This window comes from Struthio camelus, chromosome W (genome assembly GCF_040807025.1).
Source record: "Struthio camelus isolate bStrCam1 chromosome W, bStrCam1.hap1, whole genome shotgun sequence".
Classification (NCBI taxonomy): domain Eukaryota; kingdom Metazoa; phylum Chordata; class Aves; order Struthioniformes; family Struthionidae; genus Struthio; species Struthio camelus.
In genome coordinates, this window is record NC_090981.1 from 16,756,977 (window position 1) to 16,778,578 (window position 21,602).

The 21,602-nt window shown below is 42.3% G+C and overlaps 1 long non-coding RNA gene across 1 annotated transcript in view; it reads left to right on the plus strand.

The window, feature by feature from the left end:
* Positions 1–18,197: 18,197 nt before the first annotated feature.
* Positions 18,198–21,602, plus strand: part of LOC138064215 (uncharacterized) — a 125,410-nt gene continuing 122,005 nt past the window's right edge. The window contains exon 1 of the long non-coding RNA XR_011137491.1: positions 18,198–18,254. This is a non-coding gene — a long non-coding RNA (uncharacterized lncRNA). The remainder of the gene's footprint in view (positions 18,255–21,602) is intronic.

A 21,602-nucleotide genomic window follows, 5' to 3' on the forward strand; every position in this document is an offset into this window, starting at 1 on the left:
TGAATAACACTAAGAAGAATTTTAAGTCAAATAATAAAAACTGCTAGAAGACTATAGACTGCTGTAGTGCAATAAAGATGATTGGGAAGGGGTAGGCAAAGGATAGTCTCCAATTGCTTGTTGTGTCTATATATTGAAATGAAATAATACACAATTAGGTAGGAATGGCAATGATATATTTATAAAATTCTAGCGGTACACTTGAAAATGAATTCCATAACGAAATATCTTTGCAGAGTTGCAAATAGAGTCCCAAATAATATTCTCATTTAATAAGATATTGCTTATAGATGACACAACCACTGCAGTGGATAACACGCTGTTTTTCTCCTAGTAATGCAAGGTATGAGGAAGCTGAATAGCTCTCATAAACAAAGCTCCTGGAGAAAAATTTATATGTGCCTCCAGCTTGGTCTCCAGGCTATTTCAGGTGTCCAGCTTAATAAAGCTCCGATGTTATTTGCAGTGTAATGAATATACTTAATGGGCTTTACTGTTTGTGCATTACAAGGAGTCAAAGGTAGTTTGTTGTAGAATTGCAGAGTTTATTGTTGTGGGATTAAACTACAGATAGATGTTAATAACTATCTGTTCTCCGTTCAACCTCCCGTGATGACTGACAACAGTCCTCGTATGCAAGAGGGGGGACCCACTGATCACTTGAGGTTCACGCTCGGGACTCTTTCATGTTAAGGTTTGCAAAGAATATTTCAGTTGGAGATGCTCAGTTTCGTCAAGTAGCTCGCTACCACGAAGGTTGTTTGTTTGTTTGTTTTAAAGGAGAAGAATGATTTGTTTGAACAAGCAAAATAAGCTGATGGAAATGAAACCAGAGACTGATTGCAAACTTCCCTTTCAAGAGTCTCAGGAAGTGTTGAGGATTCCACACAACCTTGTAGTTATTGCTTAGGCCATTTTATGATTTTTTTTTTTCCTTTCACTACTAAAGCTAGTACACTTTAAATTGAAAAATGAAAAAGTAAAACTTTAGGGATAGATTAAAAACCAGACTGGGGGGTTGAGGGGGGGGAAAGATAACTGAACTTGGTAAAAATATAGGAGTGGAAATAGACTGGGAATTCAGAGCTCTAGGTCCCGTTTATATTTCTGCCACAGACTGTTTTGCAAGAGCCAAAGTGACTTTTAAAAAATTCCCTGTGTTTATCTAATTCTAGAGTCTTTAAAATCAAATGTGATTCTTGATATCTGTGTCTTAAATGTGTAAATCAGTGCCGACCACTCTTGGAAAAATCTCACCTTTAGTGTCTGTAACTTCTTTATTTGAAAAATAATTGCAGTATTTACTTTTTCTTCTGTCAAAGATCTCTGAAAGCTGCTAAAAACTCAAGCTCTTTTGAAGTACCTAGCTTCCACTGAAGTAACCAGAATTAAGTATTTAATACTCATGGGGGCCTAGGTAAAGTTCACAGGACTAGGGACAGTCTTTTCTGCTCTTTGCTATGGTTTGCATGGTACAAAGACAATTCGGTGGCACTGTAAAACTGAACATACAGATCTTTTTTTTTTTTTTTTTTATTTTAAAAAGACAATAAATAGTCAAGCAGTAGGTTATTGGTTTCTATTTCCATGGTTTCTATTTGTTGCTGTACAATGACTGATGGTGACCTTTGATATTCACTCTACATTCATTTCACCCATTTGCAATGACAAGAAAACTCTTCCTATGAGGGAGGTAAATACTGTGAAGTTAATAGAGAGGATGTCTTCTGAATCACCTTTTCACAGATTCTTAGCAGGTTTGATAAGAAGTTAAATTACTTTGAGGCATGAGATTGTAATGAGTCACTGAACAGTAGCCTCTGAAGGAGTGCACAAGGCAGAATGATTTAGTGGTGACATAATTATGGGAACCGCTCAGCAGAGAGTGGGGCTCGTACTGGTCCAAAAGGTGCAAAACTGAAGAAGGGAGGAGGGCGAAGAGCCAGGGAAATAATGCCTCAAAACCAGCAGCCCAGTAAAATGGTTTTCACCAAATTACTTGAAATTTGTGGTCTAGCTGCAATTTGCTTGGCATTCGGCCTTTTCTCTATGACTTATCTGTTTAGTTCATTTGAGATTTGAAATATAGTTTCCAGTATGGGGTCGGAGAAATATGCGAGCCTACGTACGATGAACATAGAAGAGAAGACAGACAGATCACCTTAATTGGCACCCTGATAAAGAGCTCAGCTGCTTAATTGGGAAAATGTTATGCAATGTATTTCATGCCATATTTCTTGACTCTCACTAATGAGATCACAGGATATTTAGTCTATTTAAATGACATTTTGGTCTTGCCTGTCTCTAATTGACTGTAGTTTAACAGTTATGAATAGACATTTGCAAACACAAATTTTCTTTTGTGTGGCTCCGTTCAGTTCACTCTCCTTCCGTGCTTGACCGTTAATGAACGTACTGTAATAAGATTTTTATTTCAGGCACAAGTTTTGAAATTGGACAGCCTCAAATCAGACATTTAAATGCAATGGACTAATTTGCAAATGTCTCACCAGTCTTTAAGGCAGGGGAGCCTGAGCAGGCCTAGCTATGGTCACTTCAAACACCTCTGGCCCTAGCTGCCTGCGCAAACTCCCAGTAATGTTCACCACCTCCTTTGCAGTGGCGTCGGATAAGATTTGTGGCTGTTTTAAGCTCTAGGAGTAGTATAGCGGCACAACAGCCCTGGATCAATAGCTTAGATTAATACACTGTGCTGCAAACCGGAGTAGCTAAAGGAAACAAAAAATTTTTCTATCGTTTCTGTGGGTATGGTGGCAAAATCACCACATCACTGTAGCCTGGCTTAATATATCAGTGCAGTTGAGTGCAGAAAATTATGTACCCTCTTCCCCCCAAAATACATCCCCAGCCACCCCAGGTAATGTTAGTGTGAAAAATGAAGAAGGTGAATGGCACTAAATATGCAGTATTCAGCAGAATCGTTCCCTGCTTTACAGTGATGTAACTGAGAAGAAAACTGGGCCCACAAGAGCAGCCTGGTGGGAGAGACGGGTCTGTGGATGGGTGTTGCCATTTTTGGCACTCTCAGCAGCCCTAAACTGTCTGAAACGCCGTTCTCGGCCTGAAATGCCAGACAAGCGTGTCCTGACGAGCGTTGCTCCGTGGGTCGGGTCCGTCTGCCGGCTCGCAACGCAGCCGGAGACGCTGCGCGCTCTCCCTACCCGGGGAGCGAAGTGCTCGTGTAGCTTGCACGAGACCAAGAAGAGACCAGGTCATCATTATATCTGTTTGTGTTCAGGCATAATAAATAATTCCAAACATCTATGGGATGGAGAGGTCAGGGAAGATATCTTTTGCTGGTCACGTTGAATGTGGGAGGCATTGCGCATGCTATATGGCTGCTGTTTCACTGAGCTGCTGTGCTTTGGCACACATTAGTGTTTGGAAATTTATAACAAGAAACATCCTACTGGCCAATTAATATGTTCCTGTCCTTTATGGCTCCCCTCTCTAGGAAGTACCATAGAAACCACAGAAATTGTACATGCGGCATCATTGTGAAAGAGATGAAAATAATGCTGGGGAAAAAAAGGTTAATTTATGATAGTATATCTTTTATGTATTTTTCTGGTTTTAATTGTCATTAATTGAGAATTTTTAGATGATTAAAAAGCTGCTACTGCTAGTGCTGGGCTTTACAAAGTTTAAGAAAACAAGGACCAATTTAGACTCATGTTTTTGCCAGGTCTCTGCACATTGCTGCTTTGTGGTGGTGTTAAAGTACTTTCAAAATAGCTAGCTGACCTGTACCTATTGTCTGTTTCTGAGCAAAATTATTGGTAAAAGCAAATAGTATTACAAAAGTTGTTCCGTAAAGATACGATCCGGACTAGATGTGACTGAGACATAGGACGATACGGTCTGGGTGCAGTCCTTCTAATTGAAAAGGGCTTCCCAGGAACAGATATTAGATCATATTTGTTGGCAGGGAGCCCCAGGGCTGGACTTTTGACTCCAGGTAGGATTACACTTGGAGCGGTGTTGCTGCTGTTTTATTTGCATGAGGAAGCCAGTGCAGCTCCAGAGTAGATGTGGTCAGGTACATATATCAACCAGACATGATCCGATTGAATCCTTCTGTCTTTCATCAGTCCACTTGAGTGAAGGTGGCAATGGAAACCTTGCTTGCCTGCTTGCAAGGTGATTTCCCCATGAAGGGAGCGTTGGCGGAGGGGTGGTCCTGGAAGTGCCGGGAAGTGCTAAATCATCAGAGGTTGACAAAGACGCATGAAAATTTCAGAGTTCGGTCCAATGTCCCCTCACGCAGAGAGGTCCAGAATGTAAATAGCAGTGTTAGTCATCTTTTTGCAGCACCTATAACATTGCCATGGATTTCCTGGCATATTTGTTTAAATAAAACATTTTAATAAATAAATTGCTATATCCGATGCAAATGACTCAATCGGAGAGCAACGTTTTCCCAGCTAGTGTTTCATCAGATCTTTAATGAGGGCTGTGTGCTTAAAAAGTGGATTTCTGCAACACATCACTGTAGGAGGCAGAAGAAGGAAGCGCTGAATTTCAGACGCAGTGATTAACCACTGCAGAATAAACCCAAGGATTACTCCCCGAGAAACACTGATGCAAGATTCGCACGAAATTGCACTTGGCACAGCAGTCACAATCTGGTGTCAGGGCAAGAAATTTGGTAGCTGAAAATCTGAGAAGGGGAAGGGCAGGGGGGAGATAGGGCGATGGGGTTTTTCATTACCGGATACCGACGTAATGGCCGTTTATCTGTTTTGCTCTCTATATGCCCCCAAACACATGCACATACACAGGACGTGTGACTGTAAGATAAAAAGCATTACATAACTCACGGATGAGCATGCCGTGCTGTGCTGGACACAACGCTCAGGTCTCGTTGCCTCGCAGGCTTACTGAAAGCCTTTCCAGCCCCGAGAAATAATTAGCCAAATGGCTAACGTGTACCTGGTTCATCCTTGCCACAAAGAACTCAGTGTGGGCAGCCAGGTTAAAGCTACAAATGCCTGTCAAGAGACCTAATGGTGCAATGAAGGTGGCTCCGCTTGCAGCCACAGCTGCTCCAAGGAGGAGCAGGGGATGAAGGTCACCTTCGCCTCGTGAGGCGCAGCACACTTAACGTACGACATGGCCGAGCCTTGCCGTGCTGCCACGTCCGTTCTTGGCATCACGTGGCAGCACCATCCTGATTTAATCAAAACCCTTTCTGAGGAGGAAGTCAGAAACTGGTGTCAGAGTAGATGTGACTTCAAGCTTGAGCCCTTTTAATTTTGCTCCAAGGATTGTGCACTTGGCTTGCCTACTTTAACTGACCCGGAGGCTGATCCAAACATGGTTATTGAAGTGGAGCGGTCTTATTCAGTATATAATTCCTTTGGGTCAGAGATGGTTTCAGTATGCCTTGCTGTTCACGGTATTACTGAAGTTAAAGCTGGCAATGTTGATCCCCGGAAGGTGTTCATGGAAATCAGGGCTAGCTGCCTGCAGCAATGAACAGGAATCCTTAGTGCCTGCTGTGACTTGCTACATATTGCTGAGCATTAAAGGCCCATCAGGCAGGACGGTGGCTTTTCTCTTGCATAGGTCTGCTTCCCAGCAGGCTGGACCTGAATGTGTCTGTTTATTATGCTGCACGCTTCGATGAGCAGAAGTCTATTTTTTTGGCTCTGTAGTGCGGCGATATCCTGGTCCATTTCTGAGGAAGCCAGTCCTTAATGCTGAGATAATAACGGTAGTAAAAGGATGTCTTGCGAAATCCTCAGTTCCTCGGAAGCTATGATTTTTAAATGGAAGATATTCAGCTGCCTTTACCACACGCCGTACAACTCTCAGACTCTTTCTGTTCTTAAGAGTGCTCAATTGGCTTCCATACCATACAGCTGCTATACTTTGAGCCTGTCACGGCAAGAAGTTTCTATGTTTAACAGTGAGTGTGTTTGTGTGTGTTTTTTTTCTTTTTTCTTTCCCGCTCCCGTGTGTGCAGTGCTATACTCTGTCCAGGCAATGTATGTTGTCTCTTCTGAGCCTCAGAGAAAAAAATTGTGGCTTTTAAACTCTCTCAGCTTTCCTAGCTTATTGAAGCAATTATTTCCTAGGGCTTTGCTATACTTAAAATACCCTTTTCCCTTTTATTCTTTGATACCTGCCTTGCGTTAAATTACATCTTATAGTCTTGAATTACCTGTTATTGTACAGATATCAGGGATATATTATCGTGCTAGCAGGCAGTCTGGAGATACCTGAGTGAATGAGTTCCCTGATTCTTTGGTCACTCTCAAGGATTTAAACCTCATTGCGCTAAGAATGGTCTATGAATAGATGTTCACCCTCAGAGATTTTACAGGAAAAATTTGTCACTGAACATACTTAACGTTCTTGAGTTTTACTGAGTTTGCATAACAGGCAAAAAATAAAGCTATGTCTAGAGGTTTTCCTCCAGAAGGGAGAGAGGGTTTGCTAGAAAAGCCTGTTTCCACAAATTGGGCTTCCAGGTCTAATTTTCCTGTAAACAAAGCGTAATTAGGAAGCGTTCCTGCTCGGGAATGGCTACTCTCCAAGTCTGCATGGCACGATGTGGAGTGCCAGAACGCCATCCTTTAGCTTTGGCCCAACGCTTCCAGAGGGCTAGAGCTCAAAAAGGAGAAATCAAGGCTGAAATGAGCTGGAATCGTAATTCACGGACACGCAAGTTGAGAGTCCATTGCCTAAATGTAGGCATCTAATGCTCTTTGAGAGGTGGATGCATCTTGCCTGGAGGCTCCCCAGGTGCTTCTCCAGAAGGGTGCAGAGGTCCTGCACCATCTGCCAGCCCCATTCAGATGTCTCAGCTACCCCTCAAAATATAAAGAAAGATGTCCATGTTTCAGCACTAGTATCCCACTTTCAGGAGTTTGACAGTGAGTTCACATAGCCTTGGCCACACAGAGCTGTGAAAAATGTGCAATTACTACCTATGTGCTTGAACACAGATGTCCATACTGTGTTTTTATGCACCAGATCCAATTTGCTGCGCATACTCATAGGCCCTTTTAGAGCAGGAGATAATGAATGCAGACTTGCCACAGGTGAAGTTTATTTTGGCACTTCTGCTTGGTTTGTAACAGAATAAAAGCATATGCTTTCAAATACAAATCAGTGCACCACTTTACCCCCACAGCTGAGCAAATCTTGGCCTTAGAAATCTAGCTAATCTCTCTTCTTTTCTTTCTTCTGTGATAATAATGTGTTTCTGGGCAGTAAAAAAAAATCAATGCATCTTTTTAGAGTCAACCAACACCTTTGAGAAATACGTATAGTTTACTCCTCTAAAGAAGGTACTGGTGATGAGTGCACTCTTCTGACTTGACACGTTACATGTGGAGCTGGAGAACGCTTTTATCTGGAACGTGAAACATCAACAGGATATGACTTAAAGCCACAAATCTCAGGTCAAGATTTCAAATGTGTTCACAACTTTGGGAGTTTTCGGTCCAGCTTGGTATGGTGATGGTGGGTATTCAGCACATGTGGGCTGTACAAGCTGGCTCAGGCCCCACTGGAGGCTGGGTGAATGTGGCAGCCAAGAGCTACTTTATCCTCTGGTCCCTGGCAGCACGGTTCCTTCCAATGCTGCTGTAGACTGTCCTGTGGTAGTTTTGGGAGCTCACACAGCACTGCACAGAGCTAGGTAAGTCTATCCTTCAGCAAAATCTTATTTGGGCTTTTAACACGTTATTGATATGCGGCGTTTTCAGGCTTGGGATCCTCTTGACCGAACATGGTTCAACCCTCTTACCTTTAAAGTCATATGCTCATGTGTGAGATCCCTGTTGTGGATATCTCAGAAATACATAGGATCTTTGTTTTCATTAATGCTTCAGCAGCCAAATGATTAAAGGACTGATTCCTCTTTCAAGCCATTATCGACCTCGGGATAACTAATTGCAAATAGCCTACAAAAAGGCGTATGAGGAGATTCTTTTGCAGAGTGCCCATGTCCTGGTGGTAGGAGTGAAGCTATGGAAGTTCTTACAACGCACACTTAGTTGATTCCTTCACTGATGCATTAAAATTACTTCTGTTCTCTTCAGACCAATTGCGTTAAATCTAACTGTCACAAAATCCCACAGAGTCATTTTGGGAAGAATGGTGGGCGAAAACAGCTGGCAGCAGTCTCTTCTGCTATAAGTTACTGAATACCCCAAATTCTGAGAAAACTTCATGAGGGTAGACAAAACAGCACTAACCGAAAATGGACTATAATTCAAAAATCTGCGAGGTACACTACCTGATGATCAATCACTTCCCACGTACTGTGTTTGAGCAGTAAAAGTCAAACAAAAGGCTTCCTTTGAAGCAAAGCAGACAAACTTTCTCTGTGAGATTTTGTGGGTTTCCCTTCTACAGTCTATATCCCTCCTTGCCAAACTTTCTTATCTTTTAATTATGACAAAATAAAAGCTGATGAGGGACTGATCAAATGTAGTGTCATAGCCATGAACTATTATCTTCCTTCCAGTGTGTCATATATCCACCGGGGGTAATAAATCCTGCCTTTAGACTGTGACTTACCAGAGCAGAATTAGTCTGCATCATGTATGTACAGTGATCTGGACATTCACACAGGGATTGTGTCTTCTGGCGATGTGGGAGACCAACTATTTCTTTTCTCGACTCTTTCCTAGCTGTGCTACCAACAAGGTTTGCCTTGCGTTTCCCTTGCGCTGGGGCAGAGTCAGATGGGAGCGCAGTAGGATACAACCAATCTCAGGCAGGATGTCGGCAGCCCCCAGCACAGGGCTCAAATCTGGCAGCAAATGCACGGTATAATTGTGCTTTCCTTGGCCGGGGAGCGTCGAGGCCTGGCTGTGCAGCTCTTGATATGCTTCCTATTTACGTAGCACCTCCTAGTGCACTACGCTGATGGAGTATACCGGGATCAATACATCTGCCGTTGAAAGTGCACACCACTGAGGTGAAAGTGCATTAGTTGCGCTGTGCCAATGGCACTATGCAACAGCGGCTTATTTGTGTGTGCACACAGGGACGGAGGGACAAACATAAAAACTACAATATGCTAAGTGAAGTAGGAATCTGTTTGAGGAAATTATTGCTAAATGTACGTCAACAGGGTTACCCTGCTATGAATAACCTTTGTCACCGTTCTTCCGAGGTTCTGGGTTCCCGCGTTAATGCAGTAGATAATGCTTCAGTTACGTGTATCTTAGCCAAAGGGCTAGTGCAGCGTTCAGTGTGTGTGCTTGTGGCAATGCTTACCTTCTTTCAGGCCTTTCTTCTAGCTTGTCACATGCATCTCTGCTCCCTTCCTCCTTCAGGTTGGCTACACAGAACGAAAGAGCCCAAAAGGAGTCTCGCTTCAGCTTAGGTTTTTCTTCTAGTGGCTAGAAGCAGAGTGGTTGATATCAGTTTAGGATGAAGGATTTCCTGGGAAAAATGACCATTCTCTCCTATAGAAGTCAGTGCTTTCTTCAGTTGATTGTGAACATGCAAATGATTTGGTCCAAGAGTAAACTGGCTTTTATAAGGAAGGATAGTTGGCACTGAAGAGGGGGCATTCATACTCGAACTTTGGAAAAAGAGGCAAACGGTATGCTATCCCTGTTACCAATAGGGAAAATTGGGTACATATCTCTTAGTTGCACTGATTTACATAATTTACCAGAGTTAGTGTCTTCTCTCATGCCTTCTAGTATATTTTACATGTTTATTCCAGACTGGGTATGAAATGTTTCATCCCTTTTATAGCTGGATAAATGGATTGGTTCAGCTGATTTAACCTACTGAATTTCTTACTTAAAGTTTGAGATGGCAGGGGTACGAGCTTTGCTGAAACAGGTCCACCGTCCCTGACCAAGAGGCTCAAGTATATCTGCTAGCTGTACTCTTTTGACAAAGGAGTCTGTGTTAATGGCAGAAGTGAGAGTGTGTTTAAGGCGTGGGTATAGAATTCTTATGACCATTTAATTTCCAGCAGTGTGCTTGGCTTTCCAAGGGATCAAAATCTCTCATTTCAGTGAAAAACACAATGAAGTCTGAAGTGATTATCCCCTGCTAATCAAGCCCTTGGTTCCAGTTTCAAATGCTGCTAATATCCTGCCATGCTAATAGCGTTGCTTCTCAGCCACCTGTTAGAACAGCCAGGAATATATATAGCGTTTGCTTTTGGTGCAACCATTGTCCCGAACGGGATGTGTTTCCGCTTATGAGCTGCAGTGCAAATAAATGCTGAGCAGTGTTGCAGAGACACAACTGGGAAATTATTTCCTTAGCACACCTCAGAAATCAACATTTGAAGGACTGTTTTCCTCTTCTCATAACTCTCTTGGTTAATGAGGGGGAGTGTCATATTTGCTTTTAAAACAGACGAAAACAGGACCGCTAGACAACAAATAGGTATCTTTAACCTTATTCTGAATTAAAAACTTTTTTTTTAAATGAATAACAAAACAGTGAAAATAACATTTTAGAGGAAACTTCTTTTGAAGGCACGGGTGGGTCTCAAAATAACAATGATTTTCAAAGGGTTACCAGCTGTTCTGTCTCTAGAGAAACCTCTGGGATCTCAGCAGCACCCCTGCTATGTCTAACGGAGAGGCCCCTCTCCTGTGCTGGAGAACTGACGGAGAATGGTCCAGCAGAGCGCAGAAGGCTTGGTAATGATCTTTACGTTAAAGATGGGAGAGAATTCAGATGAGAGGGGAAGAAGGAGGAGAAAAGCAAAAAACAAAACAAAATACCCCCTCCCCGCCAAGCTTCCCTATCACAAGATTTAAGCCTGATTTATCACATGCACGTTCACCTCTACAGCCTGCCCGGCAGGGCAGGTATGCCTGGCTAGACTTTGTGCCCTAGCCGGGCTGAGCTTGGGTTGCTTCATGCTCATCCCCCTCTGGCTGCCTGCCGCTGTCACATTACTGTAATGCTCATCTAACCTTTGTGTTATTACATCAGGAAAGTGAAACACCTTGAACAACCTTGGCCTCAATGCTGGTATCACTCTTGCTCCAGCACGTGGTAGGATCCCGTGTGCCCCGCAAGCATAGTGGGGTGACCTGGCCCTCTGTGCTCCTCTGCCTTGCCAACTTGAGTCAAAAGCAAAGAGAAGTCATCTTCAGTCCCTAAAGTAAAGGCTGAATAAGTAATTGGTTTTCTCCCTCATAATAAAATAGTGGAGGAAGAGAAACTGTTCTTTGAGCTGCACATGGGAAAACACAGATTTTATTTATATAAAAGCTTGTTCATTGCAAAAAATTAAAAAACAGGGGTGATGAGTCCCTGCTAAATGATTGGGGTAAAAGAAATATATTAATAACTTTGCTGGCCAAGTAAACTGTAGGAGGATGTGGGACACCACGTGCTAAAGGAGTTTGAGGCCAGATTTTGAGATGCTGTGAGTATAAAAGGTGTCTTGCTACTAGGAGGTAGAGTAAGAGTGGGGAGGCAGAGGGGAACATGTAGCATGCATGTATTTGAATTTTCATTGACTTGTGAATCCTCTAAATACTTGAGGTTTGCTTCTAAACTGTAACATAGTATGTACCTGAAAAGTATCAAATAGTTTTTTTAATAGTTAATGTTATCTTCAAAATTTGGGACTTCCAAAAAAAAAAAAAAGAGAAAAAACTGGCAGACAGATTTGTTTGGGTTATTGCCACAATCCAAGCGAGTGGCTTGAGGAAACTCACCTGCTGTGTTTGATGTGTCTTGTCGAGCCCGAAATGGGCCCGGGGCAGGGAAGATAACTCGGTCGGGGGAAATCTCAGCTCTGACAAAGCCCGTGTCGGCATCTTTGTGCCTCTAGGGGAAGGCAAGACCCGAAACTCGTGGGGCACTGGGAGATCTGGGTGGGTTTCTGCCGGCCGAGCCCAAGCGGCAGGCAGGAAGGTCCCCCCGAAAGGTACATGTGACGCGGCTGACAGCCGCGAACGCTCGACGTCTGAGCAGGCACCGGCGTCAAACCCGAGCTCTGGCAGCCGACGCAGTCGAGATCGATTTGACTCCAGGTTGTGGCCTTTAGGGCGTAGGGTTTGGTTTCCCCATGCTCTGCCTCCAAACGCGCCTCGCGGGCTGCACGGAGCGGCACCAGCCCGCGGGCCCTGATCCGGCAGACGGGTGTTCGTTTTCCTTCTGCTGGCGAGGACAGACGGGCACCTGCAGGAGAGGGCACAACGCGGCATGCGGGACCGCCTGCTCCGTGTCAGTAACAGCCGATAACTTTTAAGAGTCATGCAAATGATTCTTAATAACTCTTGGCAGGCGGAAACAGCACTATTTTTAGTTTCTAGATAAAAACACATGACACATAATTATTTCCTTTTTATTATTTTTAATATCATGTGTACTTGCTTGACCTGAGGAGGAAGGGTTTTTTCTTTCCGTTTTTTCTTTCCTTTTTTTTTAATAGAGTTTTCTTTCTTTTTGCTTGCAACACTGCACTAAATTTCCCAAACAACCTCCGAGAATAAAAGCTAACCTACCAAAATTTAAGGGGCCAGTTTACAAGGAGTAGACAAAGATGTGTTTATTCCTGCTCAGGCGCTTTAAACTCAGATTAGGACCCACTTTTCTCAGAAAAGTATTGAAACGTCTAACACCAATTTGCGAAGGACGACTTTCACAAGAGAAAACTTCAGTTTCCGGATACAATCCTCTTTGATCATCTTTAGGTGACTGATCTTTATAGTTGGAAGTTGCTGCCAGTGAACATTCATCTTAAAGATTTGTACAGCTCCTTTGTTTTGTAAAGATGAAAAATAGCTGACGGTTTCGAGCTTAGCATTGAAAATCTTTTGCAAACTATTTAGAGCAGCCAAGTGATTTTATGCAGTAATTGAAATCAGTCATGAGACCGTACGTGTGCATTGCTACTGTAAGTCTTTAGAGGTGTTTAAGAATATTAGCATTTCTTCCTTTTAAACTACTAAAGCTGGCCGTGCTCTCTTCATGCCCTTCCTCTACCTGACATCTCTGTGGTCTCCTGATCTCAGCAACGGTATGAGTCAGTTATTACAGGACGTGGATTTGAAGTCTTAATGCTAGGCGAAGACCCTTGGCAGAGTTTTTGCTTGATTAAATGTTCCTTTTTTTTTTTTTTTAATTTTTTAACAATAGGCATATTTGCATGCAATCTGGCAAGGTGTTGCTTGTGCCTTTTGACGTGTGAAATCTGCAATGTCAAAATCTTTTTCTTGAGGAGTCCCAACTTGGAAAAAAGATAAGATCTGGATGTTTTTTGTTTACTATCTTATGTTTTGGTTTTTTTCCCTCCTCCTGTCACAAGCTGGGACATTTTGCTGCAAAGTAGAAGTCTGAATAACAGGAATGTTTTCTTAGCTTACTGCATTTGTGAAGACTGCCTCCGTTTCCTTGAAGGCAAAAGAAAATATAATGTTCTGTGACAATGATTAAATTACTGATCTCTTTCTCTTTGATAGTCAATGACCAGAGACGCCCATAGGACCATCTTCAATACGTACCTCTAAACCACCGCTCATAGTATTGACTTTTGGTTTGTTATGTTGCCAGCTCAGGAAAGCACAGTCTAGTCCTCAGGGACTAGGTCCAAGACCTAGAGCTCTCAGTGAAATTGAGGAGACTGCTGAATTCACAGCATCACTCTGGGCTTCCTCTTGGGACACTTAGGTCCCAGCTGAATATTTGGCTTGATAATGTAAACATATAAGTATGCATACACAGGCTCATATGCTTTCCACGGGTGATGGTCATAAACCTGTGATTGACTGAAGCGCTATGTAAAAAGTTAAACTTACTGTATGCCACTGACTGCTGCAGTTAAATCCTGACTGAAAGGCTAGCTCTACTGAAATTACTCTTTCTGACCTTCTATGTGGACCATCCAGGTTCAGAATACATTTGCAGGTGGAGGTATAGGACAAACTAATCCAAACTGACATTTTATAATTGTTATTAAATGCTGTTGTAGTGCTTATTCGGTAAGGTTTGACACATGAAGAATATGGTGCTGTATGAATTGTATAGTCATAATATCTGTAAAGATGTTGCTGGACCCTCATAGTTTGCATATGCCCTGCTAGTCTGAATGTACATGACAAAGGACACGCTGTACTGTTGCCTCTCGTTTACGGGGAGAAATTTAAATTTAAATACTCATGTCACGGCAAAGGGACACTTCTTCGTGTCCCATGCTTGTGTGCAAGTTGCTGGTTGTCTCCAAGTAGGAGAAATAGGGTGGCCGCGAGCCGCCGATGGCATGGCTTTGGAGGTGAGGGCATTGGCAGGTCTTCCAAGCCAGCTGGTGCAGCACCCTCAAAGTACCTGCCCTGAAGTTCACAGTGAGTTATAGAGAATGAATAAACTCAGATCAAAATCAGGTTGTACAAAACCAGAACCCTTGGTGTGGGTACGTGCTAGCGAGCAGGAAGGTGGCAGCTTGCTCCTCAATGTGCACTGCGCACGTGGCAGGGCAGCTTCTAGGACAGCCTGGCCGTCTTGGGAGCAATGCTGGGACTCGAATCTGAGCTTTCATTACTAAGGCACAGTGTCAGGACAAATTTCCGTGACCTCTTTTATACAGGAAGGCAGTAATGTGCAAATATTTTGATTTGTACTTGCAGAATTTTCAATGCAAATTTCATCCTCAGAAAATGGATCACATGTATGTTTTTTGCAAACTGCTATGCTTGTCTAGTCAATTTTCTAATGTTTAATACTTGAAAAACACAGATAAGAGTATTGCCTTGATGCTCAGTGCAATCAATAAGAATATATCAAAGTTTGTCAAATATAATCTCTGAAGCCACATGATCAACCAATGACAAAATTATGCAAGTCAACAAGCTTCAAGTGTAGAATTAAACTGCCACTGTCAAAAAATAACAGCTCTGTAAACTGAAATGAATCACAAAGTGCAGAAATTAAGATCTTCTGCGTAGTAACAGAAGATAATGCATCCATTTTTGCATGTAAAATCTTTTGTCTTGAAGAATGTTTAATCAGTTTAAATATAGCGGAGCATGTGTAATACTTCTACAACCAAAGACAGAGGTGACACTTCCTCAGATTTGAAGGGAAGTGCTTTGGGATTATTGCCAAGCAATTGACTTATCCAGTGAAGAAATGCAGGGTACTTTTGAGGACAAAAGGTGAGCACCACCTTTTGCATGGCCATGACAACGTGGCCCAGCTACTTACGGCAGCCGTGCATTTGGCTTAAAGGCAACCTGCCCTGATGGTGCCTTGCAGCTGTGCCACACTCAGTTTGCCTCATTAGTTCCCAGTGCAATGTCAGCATCTTCGCAGACAGGTATCGTTCCAGGGTCAGGGCCTAGAGCGAGAAATGAAGTTTACTGCAGGCAGTTGAACCCGCAGGGAGAATACCAGTCAGGCGACATAACGTTTTCCAAACTGGCCTTTGGCCAAGTCACTGGAGTCAATAAACCTAGGTTGACTGAAGAACAAAAAAAAGCACTGCAGGAATCTTTAAGGGAAGTTTTCATTCATTGTTTAAGCTCTTGTGCTCTTGCACGGTGCCAGATGTGGCACTGAGGACAAGCACGCTTTTAGTTAAATAGATAACTTGACCAGCCCGGCTGTTGTATTCCTGATGCCCAGTGAGTCCCAGACCTGAGCTGCAAGAACCTATGCCTGTTCAAACCCTTCTCTCTAATTCTGTCAAAGTTGTGAAATGCACGATCAGCGTTTCTGAAGTGTGGACAGTTGGTTTCAATTCAGTTTCCAGGGAATGTGAGACTCGCCTCGCAGGAAAAATAGGCCCTTCTAGAAGGGAAATTTTCTGTCCTTCTGAAGGCATACTGGCGAACCATTGCTCCAGTGTTTGGAGAAAAGGGCCAGTTACTTAGATAGACTCACATATTTCAGGGCCTAGATATTTCTCATATAAAAGTCACATATAAGTCACATAGAAGTCTCATATAAAAGTTTTTTTTTTTTTTAAGGCTGTGAATTTTGCTATAGTCCAGAAAGGAATGGCTAAGGCCCAAATGCCCTTTATTTAAGGTTCTTCAGGAAACGAATGCATTAGAACCAGATTTAACTAACACAAGTGCACGAAAATAATAATCTAATAAAACCCCATTTGTGGTGCATGAATGAATCATTATATAAATAGATTCTCCTGTAAATTTGAACAAGGTAAACAAAAATTAATTTGCTTCTTTTGGAGTCTGGAATAATCTCACAAAGCTCACCTATTCTTGACAGCTACACTGATTTTTCTCGTGAGGTCCACTGTGGTATTTGATCTAAACGGTAAATTTTAGCACATGTGCAGACTACTACTACTAATAAAAAAGGCAGTCCTTTTTGTTTTGAGGTATGAAAATGAGTGAACTGGAATAATTTGTTTTCTCATTGTTACCCCAAAACCCACCACCTTTTATACTGAAGAAGAATGGCTCTGTGAGTGTATTCCTTGACATCTTACCACTGCATATGAATCCACAGTTTCTGTTCCTGCAACTTTTATTGCCCCATTTGTTTGCAGGTAGGAGATCTCAATTTGCTTCTCTTGAGAAGTGCACTAAGGGTTGTTCTCAGGCTGCATTTGAAGTCTATTTATCCAGCACTCTCTTAAGAAAGCATAATCCACTTCAATTGGACTGAGGTTTGCAAATGAAAACTCACTTTGCAGTGTCAGGCCTGTTTCCAATTGACTAATGCTTTAAAGATACAGTTAGTCAGAAGGCACAGCTTTAAAGCCCTTAACCACATCAGAAGGAGAGGAAATACGTGTACGCAGGCTCTGGTGCTTGTGAGATACACAGACTTGTAATAACGCCAGTTAGCTTCAATTTTACACTCTGGTGCAGAATCTATCCCGTGAGCATGTGGAAAAAGTAATTTTGAGAATTGCAATCTCACAAAAACTTCATTTCTGCAGCTTCTAGTGGCCTACAGAGGTATGGTAGTGCCGAAGAGGTACAGATGTGCCAAATTCTGCTCCTATCCCTGCTTGTGTTGTTGACTTTCTGTGTCTTCAAATGCAAAAATTTTTACTTCAGTGTTGGTGTTTCTTTGAAAACGAAATGAAAAACCTCACCAAACTTGTATCAGCAGGGACATAAAACTGATAAAGATGTCATGAGGCTAGTTTGGCTCTCGGGCTAGTATATTTTTGGAACCATCCTGGAGTTAATGAGGGAGATTTATATGCATCATGATATTCTCAAATGGCTTTTGTGTGGCATGGGTTGCAGGATGAGTGGGGCTGACATGGTAGGTGTAAGAACCGATTCACTGAAGTACGTTGGGATGTATTTTATGGCGTTAGTAACTATAAGCTATGTCTCGGAACACCCTGATATAAAAGCTACAGCACCAAAAGATGCGACTCTGCAGTCAAGGGGAAGGAGCTATGGGAGAGTATGAATATGACAGCATTTTGTGTGAGAATGAGCAGGAAAAAAAAAAACATTGGGAGAAGGAGAACAGGAAGGGGAAAAACAAAGGACTTTCAGAAAGCCAGATGATAGCTTAGAATATATACAGGAAAAATCCAATAGAAAATGTGTTGGGGAGGGAGGGGAACCTATTTAGTAGTAGGTAATTTCCTTAAGGGAAATACATTAAGGGTCCAGCCTCAACCTATCCCAATGTGGGAGGATGGAAAGTGTAGGAAGTAGCTCATCTAAATCTTGAATCTTGACCTTAAATATAAAAGGAAACATACAAGAGTTGCAAACTTTTTCAGGTAGCTAAGAATGGATATGAGGGAAAAGCATTAACAGGTAGGGATGAATTTATAAAGGTCAGGCCATGGACTGAGGTTCGACAGGGTACCAAGGCAGCATTCTGTAAGTATATGAAGAGTAAGACGAAGAGAGAGAAGATGAAACCATCATTTAATGGGAAGGAAGTTAGATGGTGCTGAGAAAACTAAAGTGTTTGGTGCTTGTTATGGTTCGTTCTTTACTAGAAAGGCCAAGTGCAATCACAGCTGACCTCAACAAGTATAGAAATAAGTATCAAGGACAGAATAAGCTAGAGAATATTTAGCTAAGGCCAGTATTTCCAGACCCTGTGGACCTGACCTGAACTTTAAGAAACGGCTGAGTCCAGCACAGAACCATTGCCTTTGGGAATATCTGACTGGGGACTGCAAAAAGGCAATGGTAGCACATAGCTTTAGAGAAGAGGAAGAGGAGGAGACTGGCATTATCAGCTCTGCTCTAAGTTTCACTTCAGTTCCCAGAAAAGAACTGGAACAAATGCTCAAACTGTTTGAAAATACCCAGAAGATAAATATGGGGGTGAGTAACAGCCAAAATGAACTTGTTCAGGACTTCAATATTTCTGTAAATTATCTCTGTGGTGGAAAAGAGAGGGAGCTGAATAATTTCCTGTGGCACTGTGCCAAGAAGAGCTAGCACTGCACCAAGGGCTAGAAGGCAGGGGAAGGCAAAATGATCGTGGCAAATGGCTTACGATTTTAAAAATAAGATGCAATTCAGTAAGGGCTGCTTCAGGGAGGATATAGCGATAATGACATGGAATAAATCTAGGATGGGCAAACCCAAAGTAAATACCAATTTTGCAGAAAAGGTTCCAGCAGTAATAGCAGATCACACACTGAACACAAGTCAGCAATGTCATTCTGTTGTGTAAAAGGTAAACATCATCCTGAGATATCTAACTGGATCTGTCATCTGCAAGATGCATGACTCCTGTGCTCAACCCACACCCGGGGTGCCGGGTCCTGATTTGGACACTCTACTTCAAGAAATAGATAACTACATAAAGTCCAAAGTAAAGCAATAAGAAGGAGGGTCTAGAAAGTGTCAGGGGTGAGGGCAAACATAAGGAACTAGAGTGGAGAAGTCTAGAGAGAAAAAGTCTGAAGGGGGACCTGACAGCAAACTTCAAACACATGAAAAGTAACTTCAGAGAAGGACATCAACCTCTCTGGGCCCACTGTTGCTAGAAAATGAGCTAAAATTGCAGTACCTACTAGAAAGCAGCAGGTACTAGGAAAATATTACTACCAGTATGAGATAATTAGCTGAGCATTGTAGTAGACTGAAGGGGCTGAGGATATTTAAGGACTCAGGATATTTAAGCATGTTACAAATATCTGTACCCCGGAATAATAGAGGAGATGGACTAGAGGATCCATCTGGTGCAAATTAATATATTTGAAAAAATAAAAAAAATTGCACACTAGAGATGGCTGCTGTGGATACGCAGATGAATATACATGTTTTCTGCCTTATTGTTGGCACAGAGTATTCCAGATAAAACCACTCAGTGGCAACTCCTTTGGCATCCCTTATGGCCTTTTTGCATATGCTATGAATCTTTCTGTCTTATGGCTTCTAGAAAAATAAACCAGATAGAGGCATGTTCAGAGGTTATTTTATTTTATTTATTTTTATTTTATTTTATTTTTATTTTTATTTTAGGATCCTTGTTTCACTGAGGAATATCTGGGGGTAGAACAGAGTAGAACAGATGTCTGCTGCAGATACTTATTACATGGATAAGACATGTGTAAACCTTAATGTGTGCTTGAAGTTGTGAGCAGTAAACTGCCTCATAAATGTTTTCAGCTAATCTGATCTTTGAGAAGAACCAGAAATTTTGCTCGGCCTTTCAATGTGACTATTGGTGATTACGATGCCATATTCTTCCCTAAGTTTCAGCAAGCAGCACATGCAATATTTGCATTGGGCTAATGTCTTTTGACAAGTTGATATGTTTTTGCCCCCTAAGTGATCAGTCTTTCTCTTCATTTTGTTCTTTCATTAATAACTCTTCCAAATCAGCTGTTCAAAACAAATCAACAAACTGGGAAGGTTGCAGGTCTAGTGGTTTAAAAATCCTGGATTGTGGTGGTGGGGTCCATCTTTCATAGGCTATCAGAGCATTGCCTCTGAAACCAGACCAGCTGCTTATCCTGTCTGCCTTTCTGCTTATTCTTCCTGACCATACAGTTTTCACTGCATTCCTGATGAAGACTTGCACTAGGCTTAGACAGCTGGATACGTTTATTTTTTTCGTTACTAGCGGATAAAATGTTGAGACCTGACTCCGTCGTTTTTCCAAGAGATGCTGCACCTGCAGCAGCTCCTTCAACCTTGGGCTCTTGTTGAGGAGCCAGGAGACCGGAGCGAGCAGGCCTACTTTTATTTATGCTGGATATAAATCCCAGCTAGCTTTTTGCATGTAAAAACAAGAAGTTTCTGCCTGTCCCAAGTCTGACATCTTTCCTGCTTTTCTCTCTCTCTCTCTCTTTTCTCTCTCTTTTCTTAAGGAAAGGATCGAAAAGGCTCTGTTACCAAGTAAGGAACTGCAGGTGTTTTCCTCCTGAGCTTTACCCCCATCAAGGCTTGTTGTTCCTTGTGAGCAGCCACGAGTGTGATTTTTGCCTGCGTTGCATAACATGTTACATAGTCCTTGGTTCAGCTGACAACTGGGTAAGGTCACTGGCAGGCTCCCAGTAGGTCTGCTTAGAGGAAATCTTTGCTGGGCTAATACACTGCCAAGCAACTGCAGATTTAATAAGGAACTTTGCGAGGGAATTGTTACTTCTGGTGCAAAGAACTGCTGGTACAATTGCTAAGTGAAGTTGTTCTGAAGGTGCATTTCCTGTCAGCTCAGTAAAGGCATTTAATCTCCTCAAGACGGTTACAATTTTATCTGCAAACTACTACTTGCTGTGCCAGCTAAATGTGGGTGCATGGGGCAGGTGTGGCCAAGGGTGTGCGTACGCTTCTATTTTCATCTCAGGTGTAATAATGAGATATGTATGTCAGCAACCTGAGATAATTCACTTACTTCCAATTGCATCAGGAAGCACAACAAATGGAAGGAGAACTTGATCGTAGTCGCAACGTTATTCATTGAATATCCTTTCGGTCAAACACTGCGAATTTTATTGGAGCTATAAATTCCTTTGAAATTTGTGGCCTTGCCCTTATGAAGAAAATGAGCAAGAAATCTGGTCTAAGACACCTGGATCTTGGGTTTTTGAGATAGGTTTAAAACATGAAGCAAGTTTGCCCTTCCTTATTTTTTCACTGTCAGCAAGCCTGGTCCAAAGCCCAGTGATGGAAAGGATATTCATTTATGGTATTGACTTATGGCTCATAACCGTATTAAAAAAAGGGAAGAAGGGAAGGGATTATGCAGAGAAGGACTGCACATTCTTAAAAAGAATTAATCTATAATTCAAGGTACTTTGCTCTCCTAATGTAAGGAGGGCCCTAACCTAAATGCTTGCTCTTCCAGGCCATCGTAATTCAGTGGAGGGACAAACGGAGGCTGCGGAGGTGGGCATTAATCCTTAAAGCGCTCTTATCTCCATAGTCTCCTTTCAGATAAGAGTGCAAGCCATTGCACATGTAAGTAGGAGTACAGGTGGCACACATTAGTACTTGTATCCTTCCTATCACAAAGAATCATGTGATTGCACAGCCTGGCCTGCACAGTACAGTTGTCCTGGTGAAATCTCAGTTAACCTCAAAAGTTCCTTGCGGGAGTGAGCTGAAAATGGAAATCTGCTTTTCTGCTTTAGCTCTGTTTACTGTTATCTGCTGTCACTCTGCAGAGCTGTTACATGATGTTGGTGATGTAAGTGGCATTGCATCAGGATCACATGA